Source organism: Podarcis cretensis, assembly GCF_951804945.1.
Source record: "Podarcis cretensis genome assembly, chromosome: 4".
Taxonomy (NCBI): Eukaryota; Metazoa; Chordata; class Lepidosauria; order Squamata; family Lacertidae; genus Podarcis; species Podarcis cretensis.
Window position 1 is genome coordinate 7,796,011 of NC_137173.1, and position 19,616 is coordinate 7,815,626.

General features: G+C 46.2%; 1 protein-coding gene across 2 annotated transcripts in view; it reads right to left on the reverse strand.

Moving 5' to 3' along the window:
- P2RY2 (purinergic receptor P2Y2) overlaps positions 1-18,257 on the reverse strand; it is a 45,058-nt gene extending 26,801 nt beyond the window's left edge. The window contains exon 1 of one of the 2 annotated variants that reach the window (XM_079974016.1): positions 17,886-18,257. The gene's annotated coding sequence lies outside the window, so the exon portion shown is untranslated. Of the gene's footprint in view, positions 1-17,874 lie in introns of both variants that reach the window. The other variant, XM_079974017.1, reaches the window with a different exon arrangement.
- Between the last annotated feature and the right edge of the window lie 1,359 nt (positions 18,258-19,616).

The following is a 19,616-nucleotide window of genomic DNA, read 5'->3' on the forward strand; positions in this document are numbered from 1 at the left end:
AACCTGAAGCACCACTTTAGCTAATGGGGCCTGCTGCTGCTGCTGTGCCGCCGCCATGCGATTTCTGTTCACATCCTGAAGCAAAGTTCTTAACCCGAGGTACTATTAGCGGCTTAGTGGCTTTTAGCGGCTTTTAGCGGCTTAGCGGATCAGCTGATAAGCGGCTTAGCGGCTTAGAAAAAGGGGGGGGGAGAGAAAAAAAACCGCAGGAACTCGCAAGACATTTTCGTCTTGCGAAGCAAGCCCATAGGGAAATTCGTTTTGTGAAGCGCCTCCAAAACGGAAAACCCTTTCGTCTAGCGGGTTTTCCGTCTTGCGAGGCGTTCGTCTTGCGGGGCACCACTGTATTTTATCAAAGTAATTGTTGAACTGAAAGACAATTGAGAAGAAATATATTAATAGTGAATTTGGGGGGGGGGCTCCCAAGAGAGTGGGGCCCTAAGCTATAGCTTGTTTAGCTTATACATAAATCCAGCACTGCCTCTGAAGGAAAACTGGGAAGGGACTGTCACCCTCCTCCAAGTGGGGTGCCTGGATGTTTGACGATTGAGTCTCCAATCCAAATTTTTGGAGACATCCTCTGCAACATGGTGAAGTTTGTATGCCACTGTTTTATTTCTGTGTTTTGCATTACAGTCATACCTTGGGATACAGACACTTCAGGTTGCATGTTTTCGGGTTATGGACACACCGAAACCCGGAAGTATCGGAACGGGTTACTTCCAGGGTTCGGTGCTCACGCATGCTCAGAAGTGCTAAATCACACTTTGCACATGCGCAGAAGCACCGAATCGCAACATGTGCGTGCGCAGACATGGCGCTGAGGGTTGTGAACGTGCCTCCTGCACAGATCACGTTCGCAACCCGAGCGTCCACTGTATTCTGTTTACTCTTAAGCTGTCAAATTAGGCTAGTTTCTTTTCCTAGATGGCTTGCATTTGCTTATTAACATTATGTTTATTCCTAATGGTTTCTGATACTTTTTTCTGGATTGCTATTGCTCATTTGATCTGCCACGAGCCACAATTGTGGATGCAGTTTTGTGGGAGAGTGGTATACAACAGAGAGAGGAATATCATGATGACACATCATGATATCTTTGTTCTTTTAAGTTTTCATCTACTGTACACTTAATCTCATGTCCTTTGCTCTTTCCACTCTTTTCTTCTCGTGAGGTTCTGCATTTTTGGCTCCGATCCTTTTTCTCCTTCGCTTTTCCATTCTCTTATCTTCTTATCATCGTATCTAAACTAATAACTCTCCCGGTTCTCTCGAGCGCCTGTTCTTAGGTGCCCCAAACGCACCACCCACAAGAGGGAGCTAGTGATCTGCAGGTGAGCAGAGAGGAACCCTAAAGTTTGCAGAAGTTCACAAAATCTTTAGGGGGAAAGCAAACCGAAAAGATGGCAAAGGACACCCAAAGCAGCCCGTGCTCTTTGGGTCAGCAAACTTTTTCATCAGGGGGCCGGTCCACTGTCCCTCAGACCTTGTGGGGGGCCAGACTATATTTTTTTTGGGGGGATGAACGAATTCCTATGCCCCATAAATAACGCAGAGATGCATTTTAAATAAAAGCACACATTCTACTCATGTAAAAACACCAGGCAGGCCCCACAAATAACCCAGAGATGCATTTTAAATAAAAGCACACATTCTACTCATGTAAAAACACCAGGCAGGCCCCACAAATAACCCAGAGGTGCATTTTACATAAAAGGCTTAGTCACGCTGGCCACATGACCCGGAAGCTGTACGCTGGCTCCCTTTGCCTATAGAGTGAGATGAGCACCGCAACCACAGTCGTCCACAACTGGACCTAACAGTCAGGGGTCCCTTTACCTTTACTAACTCCACATTTAATGCACATTTAAGTCATTTTAAGAGCCATGGCTTCCTGCAATGAACCTCGGGAACTATAGTTCACCCATCACAGAACTAATTCCTAGCACCCTTAACTGACTACAGTCCCCGGGATTCTGTGTGAAGCCACATGCCTGAAACTCATGGTGTGGGTGTGACCTCAATCCCATAATGGCAAGTTCAGGTTGTGTAATTAGAGTTGATTGGGAGGTCATGTGCCACAAACCCACTTTTCCACACACACCCCGGCTTTTAGCAATAAGGAAGTTGGCAGAAAACACACCGGAAAGTGTGAGCCAATATTTGCTTTGACACAGGAGCATCTAACCTAAATCGGAACGCTTATTGAATAACCAAATAGTCTAATCCCCCCATAAATGAATTGGGATTACTCACTAAATAGCCAACATTTTCTAAACTCCCTGCAAAAAACCCAACGCAGAACGAATTCTGCAAAGGAATCAGGATGAATTCCTCAAGAAACAGGTAACCTGGAAGTGCCCCCTCCAAAACAAACAAACAAAATCCTTAAGTGCATCGTTTTCATTTGGTCCTCCTCCTTTCAACATCTTGTCTAAATTGGCCTCTTATCTTTGAAAAGTTCCTTCCCATCATTAAACGCAAAACCCTTTGTCTTTCTCGATGTTCCTCCCACACACCTGAGCGGCCTATAAAATCACCCCACGCTTCACAGCATGATGACTTTGACCTATTAAAGCAATGAGTCACCCGACTGGAGACGCAGGAGGGCAGGGAGAGAGAGGGAGAGGGAGAGGGAAAGAGAGAGAGAGACAGACTAGGAAGACATCTCTTCCAGCAGAGCCACAACACTTCTCAGATGACTGATAGTTGGGGTTGGGATTAGGGTTAGGGTTGGGGTTAGAGCTGGGATTAGGGTTAGGGTTAGGGTTGTTGTTTAGTCGTTTAGTCGTGTCCGACTCTTCGTGAGCCCATGGACCAGAGAACGCCAGGCACTCCTGTCCTCCACTGCCCCCCGCAGCTTGGTCAGACTCATGCTGGTAACCTCGAAAACACTATCCAACCATCTCGTCCTCTGTCGCCCCCTTCTCCTTGTGCCCTCCATCTTTCCCAACATCAGGGTCTTCTCCAGGGAGTCTTCTCTTCTCATGAGGTGGCCAAAGTACTGGAGCCTCAGCTTCACAATCTGTCCTTCAGGGTTAGGGTAGGGGTTATGTTTAGGGTTAGAGTTGAGATTGGGGTTAGAGTTGGGATTAGGTTTAGGTTTAGGGTTGGGGTTAGAGTTGGGATTAGGGTTAGGGTAGGGGTTAGAGTTGGGATTAGGGTTAGGGTTAGGGTAGGGGTTAGAGTTGGGATTAGGTTTAGGTTTAGGTTTAGGTTTAGGGTTAGGGTTAGGGTTAGGGTTAGGGTTGGGGTTGGGGTTGGGGTTAGAGTTGAGATTGGGGTTAGAGTTGGGATTAGGGTTAGGGTTAGGGTTAATTGGAACCTGCTAGATGTTTCCGACTGTTTTTATTTACCTGATAGATTTCAAACTGTTCAAAGCAGTCAGTACGCATGGATGTCTTTGCGCAACACGAAAAAAGAGGTCCTTTTCGGTTTACTAATATGCTTTCTTTTAACAAAGGCTTTCAGAAACATTTCGATTTAGCAGACATTTGTGGATTTTCTAAGTGATACGGCTGATTAGAAGAGCTGACCACATAAAGAAGTGGTTTCGGCTTGCGGGGAAATGTCAGAAAGGAAGCTTTCTATTTCTTTCATTTCCCTAATAAGATTGTTAAGATGGGCTGAGAAGCAGAATATCTGGGTGAAGTGGTCGGTCGCTGTGAGTACAGGATGCTGGAAGAGATGGGCTGCTGGCCTGATCCAGATGCAGCACTCTCCTTATGTACTTAAGGTCTCAGTTCATTCCTTGCTATCTCCAGATGGGCTGGAAGAGACCTTCTGCCAGAAACCCTGGAGAACAGCTGCCAGTCAGTGTAGACAATATTGAGTTAGATGGACCAATTGACTCAATATAAGACAGCTTTCTATGTGTTTTTCATGCAAAAGGCCACAGGTTCAGTATCCAACATATCCATTTGGGGATGGGACAGAATCCTGACCTAAACCCTGGACAGCAACTGCTCAGACATGAGACCCTCCCAGTGCCCCTATTTTCCAGGGACAGTACTGGATTTACAGAAGATGTCCCGGTTTCTGATTTTATCCTGGAATGTCCTGCTTTTCCTTTATGTTGTTCAGTTGTTTAGTGATGTCCGACTCTTTGTGACCCCATGGACCAGAGCACACCAGGCACTCCTGTCTTCCACTGCCTCCCGCAGTTTGGTCAAACTCATGTTCGTAGCTTCGAGAACACTGTCCCACCACCTCCTCCTCTGTTGTCCCCTTCTCCTTGTGCCCTCCATCTTTCCCAACATCAGGGTCTTTCCCAGGGAGCCTTCTCTTCTCATGAGGTGGCCAAAGTCTTGGAGCCTCAGCTTCACGATCTGTCCTTCCAGTGAGCACTCAGCGCTGATTTCCTTCAGAATGGAGAGGTTTGATCTTCTTGCAGTCCATGGGACTCTCAAGAGCCAGCACCATAATTCAAAAACATCAATTCTTCGGCAATCAGCCTTCTTTATGGTCCAGCTCTCACTTCCATACATCACTACTGGGAAAACCATAGCTTTAACTATACGGACCTTTGTTGGCAAGGTGATGTCTCTGCCTTAGGATGTCCCTATTTTCTGTCTGTCATTTTCATGGTCCAGATTGTTATAGCAATTTGTGCAGTTGCAGTTGTTGCGGAACTCACCATTGGCAAAGCAATCGCAGTACAGCTTAAGACACAGTGATTTTGTACAGTTGCATGGTTTTCTGGGGCGATTTGCCAATTCGGAGGAAATTATTCCATTGAATGGTGGGCGGGCTTGGGTCTGAATACTAGGTGTCCCACCAAGATTGTAATGACATGTACCTTTTTAGCTTAACACTTTTACTTCATGCATATGGCGTGTTATCTTTGTCCTCTCAACTTCATGGGACTGCAGAGCTGAGATTCTCCCCCCTCCCCCTTTCTCTCTTTAAAAACATTTCTTCTGGCAATTCTTTTCAAATTACTATTATTTGCAATGTATAGTGTTATATTTTGTATGCAGGTGGGTGGGAAGACGTCCAACAGACAGGCTTTCAGGAACAGCTCTTTGCAAACGCAGTTGAAATGACATTTGGCCAGCATCACAACACAGATTTTGTTGCAAAAGCGAATAGCACTACATCCTTGGATAAGACAATATTGAAAGGAAGTCAGTTAAAATAAATATTTGCTGGAAAGCAGTAGTTGCCTTGTTAGCCACAGTCCTGACTTCAGTGGGGAAGTTTATGGTGCAGATCTTACTATTAGTATATATTAAGAATAACACATTATCAGAGCTAGACCCAGAAATATCTCACTATGATATACAAAAAATCAAGGTGAAGATTTATATCATAGCCTCAAACAGCATAAAACAACATTTATAGTAAGCTTTTTAAAAATTATGTATCACTGTACTACATATTCCAAATTTTAATAGACTGTTTTCATTTGATTCCCTACTTTCATTGGAGAAATGTTGGAGGGTATGAGACAATGGGGAGCTGACTGGACCAGGAGTCTGGCTTAGGACGTATGCGACAACAGCAGCAAGAATACTCATCGCAAAGTACTGGAAGACACAAGACTTGCCCACACTGGAAGAGTGGCAGACGCAATTGATAGACTATATGGAATTGGCTGAAATGACTGGCAGAGTCCGAGACTTGGGAGAAGAAACAATGGAAGAGGACTGGAAGAAGTTTAAAGATTATCTACAAAAATATTATAAGTTGTATGAATGTTAAGTATTTGCACGATTTAGAAAATACCAGCTCCAGCAAATAGGCTTTGTAAGATAGAAAATTAAGTTATAAGTAAGAAAAGGTCAAAATTTAAGGCAATATTTTGTTTAATTTTAAGGTATGAGTAATTGATAAAAATTATTTTAAATTTAGAAGTATAATATTTGGAAAGTATAAAATAAGGTATGAAATAAGGTAATAATTTGCTGATATTCTGGTTATAAATAACGCAGGGTAGGGAGATGTGAGGAAGTCCAGTTAGTTATATAAGAAAAGCTTTGTTGAATGGTTGGTTGTATTTTTCTCTTTTTTCTGTTTTGTTATGTATCTTGAAAATTTAATAAAATATTTATATATAAAAAAAATGGAGTCTGGCTTAGGACAAGTCAGCTTGCTATGAGAGAGAAACTGGGAAAAGGACACTTTTGCCGTAAGATCTGAACATGCGCGGTAAGCAGAGTCTCTCCAGGAGTTGCTGAGGACATCTGGATTTGGGCCAACAGAAGAGTCAGGACCAGGCCACTTATTAACAGCCGGGGACAAACAAAGTTCATTTCTACACAAACCAAACCTTGTTTATGAACTGTAGTTTGCCAAGGCAGGGGGTTGGACTCAATGGCCCTTGTGGTCTCTTCCAACTCTATGATTCTATTCTATTCTAGAGGCCCTACAGTCATCAGGCAAGGCCTTACTGGTGGTGACACTATTGTGGGCTGCCTGGCTGGCATTGAGCAGTGACAGGGTCTTTTTCGCAGTGGCTCCTTGTTTCCCAAATGCCCTCCCTTGTGAGGTGTGTCTGCTTTCTTCATTGCTGTCTCACAGAAAGAATTTTAAAACATTCCTGTTTACCCAGACATTTGATGGCTGAAATATACTGTTCCTGGCAACCCTGTGAAACCACTAGGTGAATGTTTTTAAACTGTGTTTGGAATGCTTTTAAGTTCTTTTGAGAATGCTTGTTTAAATGGTTAGTTTTTGGAAGAAAGGCGGATATAAACTGAAATCATCATTATCCTCAGCTCTGAGAGAAAATCCCCAGTGTCCCTATAGGAACATGGTGTGGGTCTGAAGCTACATAAAGCTACCGCTTTGCAGGTTTGAGTCTGGTAAGTAGGAGGGGACAACCCTATTTGAAAGGCGAGTTCCCATCACTAACAGCTCTATAATATATTCTGATTTTCACCCTTTGTCCTCCCTGAGGTTTTAACAAGATCGTAAAGGTTCCTTGAAAACTAGAAATGTTTTGAGTCCTTGATGTTCGCCAGCTCCTCCTTCAATGCACATATGAGGAGACCTCTGCTCTGATTCCTGCTAAACCATCTGCAAAACAGACTCTTAAATAGCTGCTGATCCGAGGAGAAGAGTTGAGAAATGGAAGTGAGCCAGGCCTGTAGATAACACTGGCCGCTGCTGCAGAAAGCGGAAACACATACAGACACCCTAAGGCAGCCTTTCTCAACCTGTGGGTCCCCCGATGTTGTTGGACTACAACACCCATCACCCCTAGCTAGCATCAGGGATGATGGGAGTTGTAGTCCAACAACATCTGGGGACCCACAGGTTGAGAACCGCTGCCCTAAGGGGTGAAGGACACAGTCATGGGCCAGGGGTCAGCTTCACCTGCTGAACACCAGACTGAAGGGGGAGATGGCAGAGTGACTCCATCTGCAGCTGATCAGGCTTCACCCTCCAGAGGTGGTGGCCTCTCCTTCCTTGGAGATTTTTAAGCAGAGGTCGGCTGGCCATCTGTCATGGATGCTTTAGATGAGATTTCTGCACTGCAGGGGGTTGGACTAGATGGCCTTCAGGTCCCTTCCAATTCTACAACTCTATAAAGGTAAAGGTAAAGGTACCCCTGCCCGTACGGGCCAGTCTTGACAGACTCTGGGGTTGTGCGCCCATCTCACTTAAGAGGCCAGGGGCCAGCGCTGTCCGGAGACACTTCCGGGTCACGTGGCCAGCGTGACATCGCTGCTCTGGCGAGCCAGAGCTGCACACGGAAACGCCGTTTACCTTCCCGCTGGTAAGCGGTCCCTATTTATCTACTTGCACCCGGAGGTGCTTTCGAACTGCTAGGTTGGCAGGCGCTGGGACCGAGCAGCGGGAGCGCACCTCCCCGCAGGGATTCGAACCGCCGACCCTTCGATCGGCAAGTCCTAGGCGCTGAGGCTTTAACCCACAGCGCCACCTGCGTCACAACTCTATGAGAAGGCACTAATGGGAATCAGCTGGCTCCAGCCTTCTGAAACAGTCAACTGCTGGAAACGTCGCCTGTGGTTCTTGGCCCTATGTTGCTGCAGCTAGAATGCAGCAGCTAGACTGGTGACTGGGAGTGGCCGCCAAGCCCATATAACACCAGTCCTGAAAGACCTACATTGGCTCCCAGTACGTTCCAAGCACAATTCAAAGTCTTGGTGCTGACCTTGAAAGCCCTAAACGGCCTCAAAGGCCCAGTAGACCTGAAGGAGCGTCTCCACCCCCATCGTTCTGCCCCACACTGAGGTCCAGCTCCGAGGGCCTTCTGGCGGTTCCCTCCCTGCGAGAAGTGAGGTTACAGAGGGAACCAAGCAGAGGGCCTTCTCGGTGGTGGCCCCCGCCCTGTGGAACGCCCTCCCAGCAGATGTCAAGGAAATAAACAACCATCTGATGTTTAGAAGACATCTGAAGGCAGTCCTGCTTAGGGAAGTTTTTTAATGACTGATGCTTTAATGTATTTTTAATCTTTTGTTGGAAGCCGCCTAGAGTGGCTGGGGAAAACCAGCCAGATGGGCAAGGTATAAATTTATTATTATTATTATTATTATTATTATTATTATTATTATTAGCAGAGACATCACCTTGCCAACAAAGGTCTGTATAGTCAAAGCTATGGTTTTCCCAGTAGTGATGTATGGAAGTGAGAGCTGGACCATAAAGAAGGCTGATCATCGAAGAATGATCAAACTGATCCACTGTGAAGGAAATCAGCCCTGAGTGCTCACTGGAAGGACAGATCCTGAAGCTGAGGCTCCAATACTTTGGCCACCTCATGAGAAGAGAAGACTCCCTGGAAAAGACCCTCTTTGTTTCCCCCCCAAAAAAACTAGGTGCGCCCTATGGTCCAGTGTGCCCTATAGAACGAAAAATACGGTAAGTACGCAAATCTGCACCGAGGAAGAAAAAGAGTTCTGTAACTGGATCAGACCAAAGTCTCATCTCTCCCAGAATCCTGTTCTCACAGTGGCTACCCCTCGTTTGCAATGACAGGGAAGCAGCTTCTGGGGAGAGGGGTCTGGAAGAATAGTGGGGTGCTGCCCCTCCACCCTCATTACTGCCCCACACGCCAGCCAGGCATTGCAGCCAAAAGCCCTGCTGTGCTTCTGTGCAGACACAGCAAACAAACTCGCTCCGCCGGTGAACTATTTGCGTTGACGTCCGGCTAAATGGAACATTTTGTTCAGGTGCCCCCCCCCCGCAAGGGTCGTCCCCTCAGTCTCTGGGTATCGGAAGGATTTCTGCCAGGTCAGCTTGCCAGATCATTCTCTAGGGGGTCAGTTCACACATGGCTCCCTGCCGCTTGAGTTGTCGCAGTCTGGTTGCTGGGCCTTGAGCCTTTTTCAGATGGTGTTAGGGTGAAATGCCTTTGGGCAGCAGCAACTGGCATTAGCACGGCAGGCTTCCTGCATCACCCCAAAAAATATATACAGGGGTACCTTGGTTCTCAAACGCCTTGGTACTCAAACAACTTGGAACCCAAACACTGAAAACACGGAAGTAAGTGTTCCAATTTGTGAACTTTTTTCAGAAGCCGAACGTGCTCCATTTTGAGTGCCACGCTTCCGTTTTGAGTGTTACACTGGGGTCTGTCTGTTTTTGCTATTTATTTTGCATTTTTGTTTTTGCAGCTCTTTTTGTTTTGTTTTTGGGACTGTGTGGAACCCAGTTCAGCTACTGATTGATTGATTGTGTGACTGCAGTACATTGATTACTGCTTTCGTTTTATGGATCAATGGTCTCGTTAGACAGTAAAATCCATGTTAAATTGCTGTTTTAGGGGCTGTTTTTAAAAGTCTGGAACGGATTAATCCCTTTTGCATTACTTTCTATGGGAAAGCCTGTCTTGGTTTTGGAACGCTTTGGTTTTGAAACAGACTTCCGGAACGGATTAAGTTTGAGAACCAAGGTACCACTGTATGCACATTCACTGCAAATTGTGTGAAGCCTCTCTCTCTCCCCCCCCCAGCATCTGAGGTCTCCTCCAGAAAACCTGGTTTTTTTGAGCATTAATGATCATAGAATCTCAGTAGATACACTACACCCACAGCATTCCCCTGATCCACATAGCTGTCAACTTTCCCCCTTTTTAAAGGTAAATTCCATTATTGCGAATAAGATTCCTCACAAGAAAAGGGAAAAGTTGACAGCTATGCTGATCCACCAAACTTGTAACTCTATTAAAAAGAGAGAGAGATGAGGTTTGTCTTGCATGACTTGCTTTTGAGAAATCCATGCTGGGTCTCAGCTGATAACTATAATCCCACCTCCTTGCCTACAGCAAAGACAGCTTTCTGATTCTGTGTTGGGCCTGTGACTTAACTGGAGCCCATGCATTTGTGAACGGAAAACAGAATTTTAATCCCATGCCGTTGAGAAAGGGCAGCCACACCCCAACTCACCCGCTGTCAGGAGATCGTCCTACACTCGAGTAGGACCCTGGCAGAGACACATGCCCAACTGGCATGTTCTCTCTCTCCTGGTCTTTCGTTTGGGAGCTTCAAAAGCTTTCTTCTGCCCGAACATCACAGCGACCGATGCCAACAGACATCAACACACTTAGGGATCTGCAGAGTCTTTGCAGTTTGTGTAACAGACCTCAGCAGCTCAGCATTTTGGCTAATCTACTTTATTTACATATAAACACACACAGAGCACTGCAACATGGCTCCCTCTCTCTCTAGTATCAGACAGCAAAGAGAAAAAGAACAAAGGACAATAGTCCCACTTCATGAAACACAGTAACACAAACATCCTGTCTCCGTTACTTCCCACTCTGTGGAGTCCAAACATCCACCGTCATGTGATAGAGAACAATCCCATGACTGCAATCACAGTGCAGGAATTCTAACACCCTCCTTTGCCCAGGGAAGAGGAGCAATGAATGTCTTCTCTTTCTCGATCTCTCCCTCTGTCTTCTCCGACAGTCTGGCCCGGCTGAGAGAGGAACAATTAAACCTTCCTCATCCTGGCACAGCAACCTCAAGGGGAAACAGTTAGGGAGGAAGACGGCATCAACGGAAATTAGCTTAGCGTGGAATTAGTGGTGGGGTTATATAATGGGAAGTGGAGTTGCATTTCCGTTGATTTCTAGCCTGTTCCAATCTGAAGACTAGGACAGGCATCTCTGCCTGACTATCTATCTGTCTGTCTATCTATCTATCTATCTATCTATCTATCTATCATCTATCTATCTATCTATCTATCTATCTATCTATCTATATCTGTCTATCTATCATCTATCTATCTATCTATCTATCTATCTATCATCATCATCTATCTATCTATCTATCTATCTATCTATCTATCTATCTATCATCTATCATCTATCTATCCACTGTGCTATTTTTCTATATATATATATAAAAAAGAGGTGCCGGATCGCACCATGAACCATACAATTGGAAGGGACCATGAGGATCATCTAGTTCGACCGCCTGAAATGCAGGAACCTTTTGCCCAACGTGGGGCTCGAACCCACAACCCTGAGATTCAGAGCCTCAGTGCTATGAGCTACCGTATTTTTCGCTCTATAAGACGCACCAGACCACAACACGCACCTAGTTTTTGGAGGAGGAAAACAAGAAAAAAAATATTCTGAATCTCAGAAGCCAGAACAGCAAGAGGGATCGCTGCGCAGTGAAAGCAGAAATCGCTCTTACTGTTCTGGCTTCTGGTATAGCTGCGCAGCCTGCATTCGCTCCATAACACGCACACACATTTCCCCTTACTTTTCAGGAGGGAAAAAGTAAGTCTTATAGAGCAAAAAATATGGTATGTCTACCAGCTATGTCTATCCCAGGTCTTCAGTGTGTAATACTCTGGATTTTGCAGAAGGTCCCAGGTCCAATTGTCCAACCAAAAAAAGAAGAGAAATGAACATTATACGAGTGATTCTAACATGCAGAAATGTACTATGTTGTTGAGGATCGATAGCGAAATATGTGTATTGGGAGAAACGGAACGCCTCCCTTGTTCTTTTATAATAGCAACGGCGCCCACCTGAAAGGTACTAGAATGAGTTCCGGCTGGGGAAAAAAGCCCTGTTTATCTATCTAAGTATTCAGAGCCGTATTTCCTATTGGGCTTACTGGTGCGTTGCGCCAGGGCACTGGGCTCTCAGGGGCGCCCCAGTGAGTGGGGGAGCTGTGCAGCTTTGCCAGCGGCCTCCCCTTTCCCTGCATGCCCGCCAGCTGTGCCCCACCAACCATATGGCTGGCGGGCATGCAGCTTGCCTCCCAAGCCTCCACGGGAGTAGGGTGATCCCCACAGAGTTTTAGGGAAAGGTCAACAACTCTGGGAAACAGATAGGTAGCCGCGTTGGTCTGCCATAGTCAAAACAAAATAAAAAAATTCCTTCCAGTAGCACCTTAAAGACCAACTAAGTTAGTTCTTGGTATGAGCTTTCGTGTGCATGCACACTTCTTCAGATACACTGAAACAGAAGTCACCAGACCCTTCTATATAGTGAGAAGGTGGGGAGGGGTATTACTCAGAAGGGTGGTGGGATTGGGTGATTGGCAGATAGCTGTGATGAGCCTGTTGACGACTCTTAACGACTGCAATAGGGGGGGATCTTTGAACCATGGCGCCGGCCCTGTAAGTATCTATGTATCTATTTACAGTTGTGCCTCAGAAGCCGAACGCCTTGGAAGATGAACGTTTTGGCTCCCGAACGCCGCTAACCCGGAAGTGAGTGTTCCGGTTTGCAAACGTTCTTTGGAAGCCAAACGTCCGACGCTGCTTCCATGATTTCTGGTTGCGTGCAGGAAGCTCCTGCAGCCAATCGGAAGCCACGCCTTGGTTGTCAAACGTTTTCGGAAGTCAGACGGACGTCCGCAACAGATTCCATTCGACAATTTCCCAGGGCAGGTTATGGTAAAACAAGTACAGTGGTACCTCAGGTTAAGAACTTAATTCGTTCTGGAGATCCGTTCTTAACCTGAAACTGTTCTTAACCTGAAGCACCACTTTAGCTGATGGGGCCTCCTGCTGCCACCATGTGATTTCTGTTCTCATCCTGAAGCAAAGTTCTTAACCTGAGGTACTATTTCTGGGTTACCGGAGTCTGTAACCTGAAGCATCTGGAACCCGAGGTACCACTGTACAATATTAAAAAACAACTTAAAACATCTTACAATCAATAAAATCAGGCGAGTCCTAAAAATGTAGGCCTCAAGTGTCAAAAGCCAAGTGTGTCTTCAGCATCCTCCGAAAGCTGTACAATGAAGGTACCCAGTGCCCCTTTGTGGGGAGGGAGTTCCACCGCTTAGGGGCCACAGAAAAGTCTCTCTCCTGGACAGCCACCATCACTTTGGGCCTCTGAGGGTGGGGGAACTACCAAGAGGGCCCCCTTGGCTGATCTTGGCACCCGAGAGGGTCTGTAGGGAAGCATGGCAAGCATTGCGCACTGAAAGGCATGCTGCTACCTGGTGGATAGGGGTCATTAGGGCCAGTGGGGCATTGCCCCACTAACCTGAGTCTGCCCTCTCGGACGCTGTGCTCCAATAAGCAGCTGAAGTGTGTCTTGCTTCAGGTTACGACGCTGCTGGTTGCCAAAGGGGCAAAGTCCCTTTCAAGCTGGGGCTGCCCAGAGCTGTTTAGAGAGCAAAGGGACCGGGAGAGCAGTGTCTTGGGTGCAAAGGTCTCCCCTGCTTTGCAACATCTACACAACACTGTTTTTACAACTCATGGGTTACAGGACTGGACTGGGAAAGGATTTCAGGACCGATGCAGGGGGGAGTGAGCTGTGGTCCAAAATATCAGGCTTTTGTGGGGCCTGTGGCTTGAATCCCATCATATTCAGGCAGTGCTGAAATAGGCAGGTAAAGGTAAGGTAAAGGACCACTGGATGGTTAAGTCCAGTCAAAGGCGACTATGGGGTTGTGGCTCTCATCTCGCTTTCAGGCCGAAGGAGCCGGTGTTTGTCCGCAGACAGCTTTCCGGGTCATGTGGCCAGCAGGACTAAACCGCTTCTGGCGCAACGGGACACTGTGATGGAAACCAGAGTGCACGGAAACACCATTTACCTTTCCGCCACAACGGTACCTATTTATCTACTTGCACTGGTGTGCTTTCGAACTGCTAGGTTGGCAGGAGCTGGGACAGAGCAACAGGAGCTCACTCCGTTGCGGGGATTCGAACCGCCGACCTTCCGATCGGCAAGCCCAAGAGGCTCAGTGGTTTAGACCACAGAGCCACCCTACCAAATAGGTAGAGTAGGCACTGACCCATGTCCTTTAGGGGTCCTGTGGCAACAGATCAAAGTAATATTGATTTGATCTTGAACGATCAAACAAAAAAAATATATTAGCGGATCATTTGCAAGGGGCACCCCGAGATTTCAACTGCATAGGAGCCTCCAGAGGGGTTAATCCGGCACTGACTGCAGGGCCAGGAAAGAATTTAAAGGGGAGTGGGTGGGATTAGGACAAGCATGACCGTGTGCCCTGTCGGGGGCACTGGAGGCCCCAACAGCTGCCCCCAAATGCCAGGCGTTGGTGCCAGCTCCGGTTGTATCTGAGCAACAGCCAGCACATTTTCGAATAGTGAAAGAGCATGGGGTTCACTTGCCGAAGCAACGCCCCGCTGGGGACTATATTTTGCAAAGCTGGGCATACTAAGGGTTTGGCCACCAAGGAGGCCCTCTGTTTCCCTGAGTGTGTTTACCTCCTGAAACATCCACCACTCTGGCAACGCCAGCTCCTTATCACTTTGGAGTTTATAATAATAATAATAATAATAAATTTTTATTTATACCCCTCCCTCCCCAGCCAGAGCTGGGCTCAGGGTGGCTAACACCAGTAAAATTACAGTAAAAACATAATGGGGGGGGGTGACAATTTAAAATACAGGTTAAAATGCAATTTAAAATGCAGCCTCATCAAAACCATAAGGGGAGGGAAACATAAGGGTCAGACTGAGTCCAAGCCAAAGGCCAGGCGGAACAGCTCTGTCTTGCAGGCCCTGCGGAAATATGTCAAGTCCCACAGGGCCCTAGTCTCTTGTGACAGAGCGTTCCACCAAGTTGGGGCCAGTACTGAAAAGGCCCTGGCCCTAGTTGAGACCAATCTAACCACCTTGCGACTCGGGACCTCCAAAGTGTTGTCATTTATGTACCTTAAGGTTCTCTGCGGGGCATACCAGGAGAGGCGGTCCCGTATGTACGTGGGTCCTAGGCAAGAAGTGATTTCAGTTCCTGCGGGTATCCTCGTTTCTATGCAAACACTCCCCTCGCCCGCGCCGCAAACAAATTAAGAGACTGACGGCACCGTGACAACTCCAAGCAAATTCACGTCTCGCAAGAACAAAACCAGGTTTCGCTTCAATGATAAAACAAATGAAAGGACAAGGTTAGGGGGGTCAAGCCAGGGTTTCCAAAGCAAGGAGTGTTTTCATGTTCGTGTGTTCTATGGAGTCATCTGATCCTTCCTTTCATCCTTCTATTAAAGCAAGCAACATAACTATTTTCTGTGCGTATAACAATGAGGATGAGGTTTGTTCCCAGTCCTGTCGTTAACACGCCACCTGTGCCTATTCTGATTGCCCACTGGGCGTTAAGACTCGCTCGAAACTGGATCGGATCATTTTGCAAGCACAGAGCCAATTGTTTTTGACATTCCAAAACACAATTGTGCTTTAAATACATGGGAAGCTGCATTGAAAAGGAGCCAGGCTGCTGCTCCACCTAGCTCAGCATTGTCTACCCTGACTGGCAGAGGTTATGCAGGGTTTCATGGGCAAGGGGGCCTCACCCTGCCCTACCCGGAAATTTTAGAAGCTAGATGCTGCTGTCTGGCTTCAATAGCAGCCTGCATTTCTCGTGGCTTTCTGGGAAGCAGGGAAACGTGCGCTTAATAGTTCAAGTTGTGCTTCCAGCGCATGCTACGAGGAAATTAAAGGAGGCTTGCTCCAATTGAACACCTTGCATTACACTAAGTAAATAAGAGCTTAGCTCAAATTCCTTCTGTCTGATGCAGGATGCAGAAACTACTAATTTGCGGAGACGTCTGTGTGCAGTTTGTGACAAACCTGTGAGAGAACGAGTCATCATGGAGTTTATTTATTTGTTGGACTGATAAAATTTATATATCCCTCAACTGTAAAACAAAAACAGAAGACCCTCAAAGCCTTAACCAACTTGGTGCCCCTCAGATGTTTTGTGCTGGCTGAGGCTGATGGGAGTTGTAGTCCCAAACTTCTGGAGCGCACTGAGTTGGCAAAGCCTATAGGGGCTGTGTGTTGTGTGTTTGATGGACTGTTGCACATAGCTGTCAAGCGTCCCTTATTTGGCGGGACAGTCCCTTATTCCAGTGCCATGTCCCACTGCTGTCCCTTATTGATGATGTCTCTTAAATAAGCTACTGAAGGTAATGGGGCCCTTTCTATGTCCAGCTTGCTTTGTCAACAACAAATTGTTGCTGTTTTTTGTGTTGAATATATGCTATATGGTAATTTATGGACCTAATAGGTATCCAAAGCCGTTTGCACGCAACAAAATATGTATTTTATAAAAGTAATTGTTGATCCCTTATTTTGGCTGCTGATCCCTTATTTTCGAGGCTGCTCATCCCTTATTTTCAAATCTGTAAGTTGACAGCTATGCTGCTGCAATATTATTTCCATGTCTGAATCCTCATCCTTAGAGCCATGGGTGTTCCCAGGAATTTTGGGAGGGTGGGGAAACCAAATTCTGAAAGTCAGGAATAAGCTAGTTTTGCACACACACAAATGATCATAACAGTGTCAGTATATTTTGCTTCAAATCTCAGGCTCACAAATACTAGGAAGTTTTTTGTTTCATGAAAGCTGGGGATCTGGGGAATTGGGGTTCATCCAGTATTTCCATGACCCCCTGCAAACTATGGGTGTCCGTGCCACTTGATCAGGTCAAGTAATATATTTTAAACTCTCAGCCTGGACAAAAAACCCCAATACAGTAAAAAGAATAAACAACAGCTCCTCGCAAACCCAAACACCCTGAGCTGAACAGGCAGGTAGCATAATAGAAATCACAATATATTCTTCCTAAACGTGTTTTTCCAAGGTCCGCCTGCGTCCTCACAGTTGTTCCACAGAGATTAGTAAAGGATTTGATTTGACTCATCAAATAACTAACAGTTGAATAACTTTTTGCTCAGATTTATTAATGGCTGGATCCTTCCAAGTAATTTCCACCCACAGCTCTGCTTCCTAGCCAACCCACACTTAACAACCAATACAACACTGGACTCAGAAGCACTGGGTTCAAATCTTGGTCAGATATGAAGGCTTTTGGTTGTAGTGAGTGGGGAATACAATGGTGTCACAACCCCCCTTGGAAGAACCTAATGCCAGAGTTTATTCATGCTTACTCAAAAGGAAGCAGCCAGCAACCTTTTTTTAAAAAAACAACAACAAACCACACTTGTACATCATAAATAAACCATGAATCATGATGAAATAAACCACGTTATCGTGCAAAATGTGAGCTATGTTGCAATTACTCAAAAGGCTTTTTCTAAACCTGTTCATATACCACTTTGAACCCCCAAGGGCTGATTGCCTGACCTTCTTTTTTAAAAGAATTTTTAAAAATGGCCCTTTGATTGTGTGTTTTTTAAGTCTCCAAGGCTGCAAATTGATCTACGCGTTGGGTCCCATCTCCCTAGCAGGTCACAACCTATTTAAAACCGGCGGTTGACAAAACAGGAACCTAAAAATAGCGCAAGAGGGAGAGATCGACATCCCAGGGGGTTAAGTTATCACAAACCTGGGGGGAAAGGGAAGGAAAAGACCCAGATAAGATCAAGGAGAAGACTTCTGTTCTGTGTGAGCAGGGTGGAAGTCTTCATGGAGTGCCTGATCTCTGGAACTCCTCGCTACTGGAGTATGTCAGAGACGTTTTCCGCGAGCTATTCCGCAACCTGCAAACACACCCACCCCAAACTTACAGTTTCTGCTTTTTCCAGGGAGAATCTCACGATGCCGGGTCTCTTTGCTTTTCCATGCTCAGTTCCTTTCCCTGATAAAAGCAGCAGCAGCAGGAGGAGGAATCGCCGGGAAATACAATATCCCACCCCCTCTACCCCCCTCTCCTTGGCTGGCTTCTATCTATCTATCTCTCTCGCGCGCGCGCTCTTGCGCTTCTTTCTTTCCAACACTTCGCTTGTTTCTGTCTCGGTTTGCAAAAGAGACGCAGCAGCAAAGCGAAGTGGAGGCAGAGAGGCGTGCCTGGGACTGCGAACTGGCCTGCCCAGACTGGCCCCTGGGTGGGGAAAGAGTAGAGAAGAGGCTGCCCTCTCTCTCTCTCTCTCTCTCTCTCTCTCTGGGCAAAGATGACTAGGAATGCAAGTTGCTGCGCTCTCAAGTCAGATTGGCAAAGGCGCGCGCGCTGCAAACGCGACACCCAGTTGCCGCCAGCTGTCAGAGCAGAGGCAAACAGCTCGGGGTCAAAAGCCTTCATAGGAAACTAGCCGGATTTCCCAGCCCATATTTCACTTCCCACCCCCGGCAACCCAGGAATCTTCCTTCTGCAGAGATTCAGAACTTCGGTCCACTTTAGCCCAGCCTTGTCTGTTTGCATCAGTAGCGCCCAAACTTTCCACCCCCTCCAAGCCACCATTTCAGAATAAAAAAAAATTGCACGTTTAATCAGAAAAAAGTCGTTGTGAACATGTGTCAAAGACTTTTTGCGTAAAAAAAGAAAATGGAACCTTGACATCTGGATTTGAGGACTGAAGATGTTTGTTTCTATAAAGTGGCTCTGTGGGTTATTATATTGGATTGGTCTGGAGACCACAGGGGTCAGCAAACTTTTTCAGCAGGGGGCCGGTCCACTGTCCCTCAGACCTTGTGGGGGGCTGGACTATATTTTTTTTTTGGGGGGGGGGATATGAACAAATTCCTATGCCCCACAAATAACCCAGAGATGCATTTTAAATAAAAGTACACATTCTACCCATGTAAAAACCCCAGGCAGGCCCCACAAATAACGCAGAGATGCATTTTAAATAAAAGTACACATTTTACCCTTGTAAAAACCCCAGGCAGGCCCCACAAATAACCCAGAGATGCATTTTAAATAAAAGGACACATTCTACTCATGCAAAAACACGCTGATTCCCCGGACCGTCCGCAGGCCAGATTTAGAAGGCGATTGGGCCACATTCGGCCCCCGGGCCTTAGTTTGCCTACCCACGGTCTGGATGAAGTGAATATTGATTTTATTTGGCAGACAGATGAAGAATCGGAAGTTCATCACTTTCTGAACCTTTCCCCCCTGTGTTTCTCTTTTAACCTCTTATCTCTCTCTTTTTCTTTCTTTCTTTTTCCTGCTCTATTTCTCTGCCTCCCCCTTTCGTGTTTTTATAGTATGTATATAAAAATCTTGGTTTGGTTTTAAAAAGGGAGGAAGATACTAAGTTTTGTGTTTTTCTCTATAAACATTAATAAAAAATGATTAAAAATTAAAAAATTAAAAATTGCTTGTGCCAAACTGGATTTACAGTGGTACCTCTGGTTACGTACTTAATTCATTCCGGAGGTCCGTTCTTAACCTGAAACTGTTCTTAACCTGAAGGACCACTTTAGCTAATGGGGCCTCCTGCTGCTGCCGCACCGCCGGAGCACGATTTCTGTTCTCATCCTGAAGCAAAGTTCTTAACCCGAGGTAATATTTCTGG